Source organism: Sciurus vulgaris (genome assembly GCF_902686455.1).
Source record: "Sciurus vulgaris genome assembly, chromosome: 9".
Classification (NCBI taxonomy): domain Eukaryota; kingdom Metazoa; phylum Chordata; class Mammalia; order Rodentia; family Sciuridae; genus Sciurus; species Sciurus vulgaris.
Window position 1 is genome coordinate 8,986,217 of NC_136469.1, and position 8,760 is coordinate 8,994,976.

The window sequence follows — 8,760 nt, forward strand, 5'->3', positions numbered from 1 at the left end:
TACTACACACCCCCAAAGTCTTAATGATTTTATATTTTTGATCAATGAATAAGATTACTTTTGCAAAACACATTTAAAAATGTTTTTCTGAACACCTCTCCCTCTCCTATGAACAAGTGAGCTCTGGGCTCAGTGATTAGGTTGGGGCTTTCCTAGATCTCATGCTCAGAAAATAGGTGTGATTGTAAATGACAGTAATTTGGTAATGTCTAGGGTCTTCAGCAGCAGGCTTCATCTACTGATTTGGTTTTTCTCTACTTAGGAAGCTTGAAGGAAAAATCCTGAGGGCAAAAATATCCAAGTCTCTTAAATTTCAATGATGAGCTAGGCTTAGGCCATAAATCTGAGAAAGGCTTTGAGATCTTTGTTTTACTTTTGGAAACAATAGTTGACAAGATGTAGCAAAAGTTACAGAATAAAGATGGCAGCGTGACCCAAAAGTCAGAGAGGTAGCCCTGGCAACACTGCTCTGGGGACACCAATGTAGCTGGGCCAATGCAGCAGCCCCTGGATGGTTGTGTATGCAGACAGACCAAAGGGACCGGTGCAAACAAGCGATTCCAACAGAACACGCTGATTGCAGCTGAGCGTACTGCTTGTTCAATACTCCTGTAGACTAACAAATATTTAATTAGAGCAACGAGACACCAAACCCATTTCCCATTTGTGATATCACAAAAATCGGCTTCTCTTCCCATCAACTAATAATTCCATTTAGGATTCTCAAATGTATCTATCGCTAGGCACCAGATCTCATGTTTACTAGAGTCTTAAATTGAAGCTGCCTACAGGACACTTATCTTTATAAATTCTTCCCTCACATCCATGTTTACATGTCCAAAACCAAATTAATTTTACCCAGGAACCTCAACAACCTCCCCACAACTCAGGTTCTGGTACCCATGTTACTTGTTGGTGATGGTGTAGTCCCCGAGATTTCCCAAATTGAAAGCGAGTTACAGCAGAAAAAAGTCTGGGGTTGCTGTGGAGATTTGGGATTTTGGACTGCACCACTCAGATAATGTCAGCGAACTCACACACACTTCAGCATCTGTTTGCTCATGGGCAAAACTGAGGACCTGGCTTCGAGCTGGGTGACTCAGTTGTTATTCAGCCACGGAGAAGGCCTCTACCACCTGTGGGTCCTGAGCAGAGCCCTGCAAGTGTCGCCAGGCAGCCCCACGTCCTGATGTCCTGGGCGGCTTCTGCTCTCCACACCTGCTGCGCTCATCTCTCTCCACGCCTCATGGATCCCATGCCTGCCTGTCCCTCCCTCGGCCCCTCTTCTCTCTCTCCCACTGAGGTCGCTGGGCCAGGTGGTGCCACAGCCTCCTTGTCTCCCAGCAGCCTCCCCCCGTGGGGCCCTGCTTCACGGTCCTCTCGCCAGGGCCTCCCCAAGAATCCAGTGCTTCCTGTTGCTTCTTATAAGCCACGCCCCACCATTTTGGACCTCCGTCAAGGTCTTTGGCAACCTGTTCCCATCTTCGTGGGGCACGTTCTGTTTTCTGCAAGAAGCCCACCTTTGGTCACCCAGTCTCCTATTCTCCTCTCTCCAGGGCTGCACTTGCGGGGCTCCCTCCTGAGCCACTTTCCAGGGGATGCAAGTCCCTCCCTCACACCCTGTTTATCTTCCAGGCCCCCTTGGCCTGTATTTTCTGTGTTTTGGACACGTGGCTGCAGAGTCCCATAGCATCCTTGCTTGCTAAATACATAGGTCTTACAGCTTCTGCACACTTGGGAGCTCTTTAAGAGCAGGTGCTGTGCAGAACTAGCCTGAGTCCTGGAATGCCGCAGCAGAGGTTGAGACCATGAACTCCTGTGTCCAGCTGCCCATGTTCTTAACACGCTATGTGACCATGGGTGATTTACTTATCCTCTCTGAATTTCCATTTCATTATTTGCAAAATCGGGACATCACTCTTATGCCTGTTACTCACCAGTTAATGTGAATAGTTACTAATTTCTCTTGAGTGAGGTATGCACAGGTGTTGGTATGTCGTATGTTCAAGAAGTGTCAACTATTGTTATTTCATTGGATTATTCTGTGAATTAAATGAGATAAATCATATAAAACTCTCAGTGAGGTACCTGACCTTTAAAAAGCATCAAGTTATCGTTATTTTATTTAACAGATGAGAAGGCTTGTTGGAAAAGAAAATGGCCACAGTGATAACTACTGTCAAATATTTAAAATTCACGAACTAGCACTCTAGTGACTCTATTTTTAGGGTTGGAGACATTGAGTGTCTTGACAAGGTCACACAACTAGAAACGAGCAGAGCACCCAGACGACCTGGCAGCAGCAGGCTTGCCATTTATAACTATTGCTCTTGTGCTTCTGGTCCTGGGCCAGGCCGCTTCAGGGGATTCAGATCTGGAGGTGAAAGCCAGCGTGGGACGTGGCTTCCTCCGTCCTGGTTCCAGTCCTGGCTTTGCCACTTACCTGGGCAGGACATTTGATCCACAGAGCTTGCGTTTCCTTGTCTGCGAGATGGGGACAGCAATACCTCCCTGTAATGATGGCGTTCGGAACCGAGCAGGTAACTTAAGTAGGGCTCCCAGCCCAGGCCTGGCCTTGGGCGGGTATTCAATACATCTTACTCTCCGGCCTCTTCCCCTAGAAAATGTGAGCTACAGGCTGTATCTCTTAGTGCCTTTGGTGAGTCTGTGGTATGGATTAAAACTCACGCTGTGACCAGAGGGGCAGCCTGCAGGGGGTCACCAGTAGCCACACGTGGCTGGCAGTCAGGACTCGCCAACACCTGGCTCGGCTTGTCAGAACCCCTGTCCACGCGGCTCTTCCCTCTGATGGAGTTCTTTGTCGGGTTGTGGCCGGACCTGACAGGGAGAGGCTTTGCTGAGCAGGGGACTGTGTGGAGACGCCAGGCTGTGAGTGGCCTGCCTGAGGGCTGACGGGAGCAGGGCCACTGGGGCTGTGCAGGCCGCCTGGAGCCCCTGGAGGCGCGTGTGCCTCTGACAAGCGCCCGCTGGGCTTTTCCGAAGATGGTTTCACTCCAGGGTGGGGACTGAGGTGGTGGGACTCAACCCCTGGCTGGAAACAGTGGGGATAACTTGGTGAGAAGCAACCATACCACCAACAACATTGATGAAGCCAGCGTCCAGGAATCCTGGAGAGCAACGTCCTTTCCACACATGCAGATTCCTGAGCAGGCAGGAGTGACAGGGCCATTCTGGGGCCAGCGAGGGCTGTGCCTGCTCCTCCTCCTGTTGAAAGTTTAATCACGGCGTGTGGCCTTTCATGGTGTGGCTGCCCCCACCCCTTGAGGTCTCTGCTCTCTCTGAAGGACAGCTGCTGGCCGAGGCTTCTTGGATTTCCACGTGCTTTCCTGTCCCATTTCCCATCTGTGCTCCCGTTGCAGGGACACCTTGTGACAGAAGTCTTCCCAGTTCATGGGATTAAGAATAGGATTATTTCCTAGATCTGTCCTGCTTGATTATTTGTATCCACATACTTGAAATACTCCACAGTGGATCTTCAAGAGTGAAACCCCCTTAATAGCTATGTGAGAAGACCATGGGGAATTTTATCAAAGAGACTGAGCAAGGAGGACCCCACAGTAGGGCAGTCTGCGTTCAAATTTGACTGTGCCACCTATTAGCTCTGAGTCTCGGGAAGTCACCAATCAGTCTGGGCTCACAGAATTGTCAAGCGATGACAGGAGATGATACAAGGCCATAACACAAGCCTCTCAATCAGTGTCAGCTATTTCAATCATTGATTATATCTTTTTTTTTTTTTTTTTTTGCATGGTGCTGGGGATTGAACCCAGGGCCTAGTGCATGCAAGGCAAGCACTCCACCAACTGAGCTACATCCCCAGCCCCACGGGTCAGCTATTTTAATACTTGTTTATATCCATGTTATACGGGTGTGCAAGTTTGGACTTTCTGAAATAGACATGAGATACCATTTAAAAAGCCCCTAGGGCTGGGGTTGTGGCTCAGTGTTCGAGTGCTTGCCTAGCACGCATGAGGCACTGGGTTTGAGTCCCAGCACCGCATAAAAATAAATATATAAAGTAAAGGTGTTGTGCCATCTACAACTAAAAACAAACAAAAACACCAAGAGAGGCGCCTGCGAAGGCCCGGGGCAGCTCAGAAGGCCTGGCCTCCTGTGGCTTCTGCTGTGCAGTTTGCAAAGGCAGATACAGCATTGTAGCAGGAGCTTGTGAGGAAGAGAGGAGGCTTGTTCACCTCAAGGGGACTCCTGACTTCAGAAGTGAGACTGGGCGAAACTTACCTCGCCCGGGGAGAAACAAACCCAGGGAGGCACTCAGAGGCCGCAGAGCATACTTTCAATTGGCCTCCCATTAACAGGGTGTGAAGAACCTGGAAAAGGTCTTGCTGCAATTCAGTCCCCTGATAGAAAGTGACACTTCCTGAGGAAACGCAGGACGGGTGTATTTGAGCACAAAGCTGAGTGTGGCAGCATTGTCCAGGACCTGGGAAGGGCAGGCGCCATGCCCAACCCTGGTGAATGTCCCCAGCAAGAGGCCGAAAGGAGCATCTCAGGCCTCGTCCCTCCCTCCGACCCCAAACAGGGAAGCCTGTCACCCAGTTGGGGCATCAGCAGCTCAGACAGAAAGAATCAGTTGGTGTAGAGCCTCCCCTGAGAAGAGGCCGGAAGGGCCAGGGTGCCAAGGTCCTTGAGCCGCGCCACCCACCTGACCCCCTCTGGGAGTCAGATGACCTGAGTCACGGTCATTACTTTTGCAAAGACACATGCTTTGTTAGCTTCAAAATAAATGAAACGTGGAGCTGGACAGCTGTGTCCTTCGGGACTGTGGACAGAAGCCAAGGCGGGCAGGGCTGGGCAGCTCCTGGGGCACACACTGATCCTGCTGGCTTCAGTGGACCATGCTGAGGTGAGAAGGTGCCAGGCCTCCTGCAGCACCGGAAGGGCTCCGGGACTGCGGGACTCACTGGGACAGGTGTTAGTTACTCTGTGTGGGCAAGTTAACTTCCCGTAAGTGCTTCTGTGAGCCTGTAAAAATGGTGACGGCAATGTTTACATCAGTGTTCATGATATTCAGTTATCTGATGGGGACCAGCATAATGCTTGCCAAAAAAAAAAAAAGATTCACTTCCAGGGTTTCCCTGCTGTCAGGGCACCCACCCTCAGGGCACAGCTAGGACACGGCTCTCCAGGGATCCATTCCCAGGTAGGACAGCAATAGCATTTACTAAGTGCTTCCTACCTGCCAGCGAGACCAGCTGCTGCCACCTCCTCTGGTTCACTCTGCACGGGAAGCCCACCAGGCAATCGTATGCGCCTGGTAGGGAAAACGAAGCGGAGGCAGTTCGGTAGCTTGCCCACGTTGGCAGAGCTGAGGGGATCAGAGCCCCTCTCTGTGGTGGCCTGCTCTGGGGCAGGCTTGGCCAGTCACAGTACTGTGACAAAAGTGCACATGGCAGTCGAGGACGCCAGACACGGCCTTCTCCTGTCCTGCGGGGACCACTGTGTGGCTGGAGTCAAGCGAGCCACTGATGAGAGAAGATGCTATGATTTGGGTGTCAGGTGGGATTAGAGATTTGTGGACACCAGGCACGGACTCCTGGGCAAGGAAGGAGGCTTTTGAGGGACCGGCAAAGAGCTGTGTTCTGCAGCTTTATCATTATTATTACTACTGTTTTATTTTTATTTTTTTGCAGTACTGGGGATTGAACTCAGGAGCACTCTATCAATCAGCTACATCCCCAGCACTTTTTATTTTATTTTGAGACAGGGTCTCTCTATGTAGCACAGGCTGGCCTCAAACTTGGGGTCCTCCTGCCTTGGCTTCCCAAGTCGCTGGGATTATAGGTGTGCCCCCCTATGTCTCGGTGGCAGCATGGTCAAGGTGAAGGGTATGCTGAGCGAAGGTCACTGGAGAACTCTCTACGAGCACAGAAGTAGTAGCTACCGTGTGGCTAGAAAGGTATGGGTGTGATGTTGTGCGGTTCTTCATTTTTCAAGTCGTCACCGTGACCTGTTAATGGGGAGACACCGTTGTTGATGGAATCTCATCTGCACCCTCAGGCACAAGAGCTGGGCATGTAGATGAAATGCTTTTAATTCTTTTGCAGGTTTTTGAAAAATCGTATGAAGGGTCTCTGCTTCTCCCTCTGTGTTCTCCACAAGAGTCCAAGAACTCAGTGAGGCTGGTCCACTTGATCCCTGTGACCTGAACTTGTCACAGTAGCCACAAAGCAGTTGCTTTTATTGCAAAATCTCCCTTAAAGTTTTCCTATACTTTTAGCCTCTAGTTTGAGGAAAGAGTCTGGGCTTATTCTTTATTTCCAAATTAGAGATGATCATAGTTGTTCCTTGATACCAAGGAAGTTCCTAATCAGACGGTAGGTCACCCCCTTCCTAGGCCTGATGCCATGCCAGAGAAGGACAGGATCTGAAGGAAGTGAGCCACAGTCTGGTACTTAGGGATGTTTACATGTAGATGAAAGAAGAAGAAAAAATCCAGAACACTACTAGCTGAGATTAATTGTTGTTTTAAGGGTTAAGATCACATCTAGCAAAATGGAGTCAGTTGAAACACTTTATGTGGAAACCCATGACATTTTACTGGCAAAATTATTTCAACATTTACAGGTCTAAACTTTTGACTTTGGATATCAACCCAACTGAATATTAGGAACTGAGAATGATGATTAGTTACCATTTCACCAGAGTCTGAAATGTTTAGGAGAGATAAAACAGGCCTCTGTTAAAACTGAACACATTTACTCGTAGATTAGATGAGGGGGTAAATAATACATAATAAAAGCGGTAACTGAACCTGATCCACGATACAGAGGAGCAAACAGAGCTGGTTTGCTTCGGCACCACCCAGAGGAGTCAGCTGCTGTCTTTGGACTCAGGTAAAAACATTTAAAACAAGATCGTTGGAAGTCCACCATTCACCAGGCATTTGCTAACTTATATATGTCTTTTTAAAAAAAATATTTTTATTTGTATATGGACACAATACCTTTATTTTGTTTATTTACTTTTTTTATGTGGTGCTAGGGATTGAACCCAGTGCCTCATGCATGCTAGGCAAGCTCTCTACCACTGAGCTGCAACCCAGCCCTATATATGTCTTATCCTTTGGTTCTTACTGTAAACCCATGAGGTAAGTAGTATTATAACTGGTATTTGAACCCTGAGGAAATCATGGCTCATAGAGGTGAATACACTTGCCCAAGGTCACATAGCTATTAATCAACAAACCCAGATTTCCAAGCCTTCAGTCTCTGACCTCAAAGCTAATATTTTTGACCAATTCTCCCCTATCTTTTGTGGTGGTCGAGGCTCGTTGCTTGCAGCAAACCTCGAACACCTGATCCGAGAGGATGAATGGCGAGCGTCTGGGGCGAGTGAAGCTGCCTCTCTGGTCATTGTCAGCCCCTTTGCCTGCATCCCATGGCCACGGTTCAAGGCTGACATCTTGAACTCAGCCAGGTGCAGTGGACCGAGGGGACCTGGCTCCAGAACTGGAACCCAGGGAGACGGTGGCTGCTTGGCCGACTGTCTCTGCCTGTCGCTCTGGGCTCCAACTCAGCAGATGAAGTCTGCGGCCAGAAGTGCTTCTCGGCCTCGGCATGTCTTAATTCAGTGGAGAATCTCACAAGCATCCGAGTTAGAGGCAGAATCGACGTGTCTCGGAATCGATCCCTCCTTGACGTGCCTGCCTGGTTCATTTACTTGAGGCGACTGTGGATTAAGCACTGTTGCAGAATTTTGAGATTATTTTTTTCATTCTGTATCCCGACCCCACCCCACCCACCCTTTGATTCCTCCATTGTACCCTTGAAGGTCCTTCTCTTTGTCTCCCTCTTGTTACGGCCTTCTTTCCTGGCAACCTCTAAGGAATGGTGTGGAGTGATTTTGTTGGCACCATCTCAACACCCAGGGCCCTGAGCGGATTTCTTCATGGCTTCTTGAGTGGAGACGTGCCGGAAATGCTAAATATACCATGCGGGTATTTGGGCTTCCCATGAACACACTTCAAACCAGCAGTCCCCGAACTCGGTGGTTCACACTGATGTTCAGGCCTGAATACAAATCAGACCGCCATGTTCTTCCAAAGGTGTCAGCATTCATGAAAGTTGAATATGAGTGAGCTACTCTTATTTTTATAATTTCATTTAAATAATATAATTTATTATCATAAATTTACATGTTACTCTACTGCAAATTAAGCTATACCAGGCTTAGCTCCAAGCACAAAGTATACCCCTTATGAATATTATTCTTTTCATAGAGACTCCTAGGAAGGACATAGATTATATTTAAATATTTTAAGAAGTCATTTATTTTCAGAGAATTCGGGAACTTGACCGCCGGGAGTGTCCAGCCTTCCCCCAAGCCTGCAGAGCAGGTGAGGCTGAGCTAGTTGGGTGATGCGACTTCCTCACAGTGGCCAGGTCTCTGCTGAGCGCTTCCAGCGGCAGGCCCCGCGGTGTGTCCAGGCAGTGGGGACAGTGGAACTGGACTCAGAGCCCTGCCTTCACAGTGGCATGAGTCCCATCTACTGCAGAGACCAGGTGTCCAGACGTAAGGCCACTCAGCAGAGGACAGAGGGAAAAGGTCTTCTCACAGCGTGACTGATTTGATACGGGAGAGAGATTAATGAACATGACAGAGCCTGCTGACACCTTGGCTGCTCCAGGACTCCTGGGCCACCCTCCAGGAGCGACCTTTGACTCCGAGCTGGGTGCCAACACCCAGAGGGCCACAAGAGGGTGCTGTCCTCCTCCCAGG

At 49.2% G+C, this 8,760-nt stretch overlaps 1 long non-coding RNA gene across 3 annotated transcripts; it reads right to left on the bottom strand.

Annotated features, from left to right (window-relative positions):
• Window positions 1-311: 311 nt before the first annotated feature.
• On the bottom strand, window positions 312-7,500 carry LOC306669635. 3 transcript variants are annotated; one of them, XR_013766182.1, is made up of 3 exons: window positions 2,444-7,500; window positions 1,938-2,042; window positions 312-609 (listed from the first exon to the last, which is right to left on the bottom strand). It is a non-coding gene; the product is annotated as an uncharacterized lncRNA (long non-coding RNA). The 3 variants fall into 3 exon arrangements; XR_013766183.1 differs by having other exon boundaries at window positions 312-616; XR_013766184.1 differs by lacking the exon at window positions 312-609 and adding an exon at window positions 1,378-1,505.
• Between the last annotated feature and the right edge of the window lie 1,260 nt (window positions 7,501-8,760).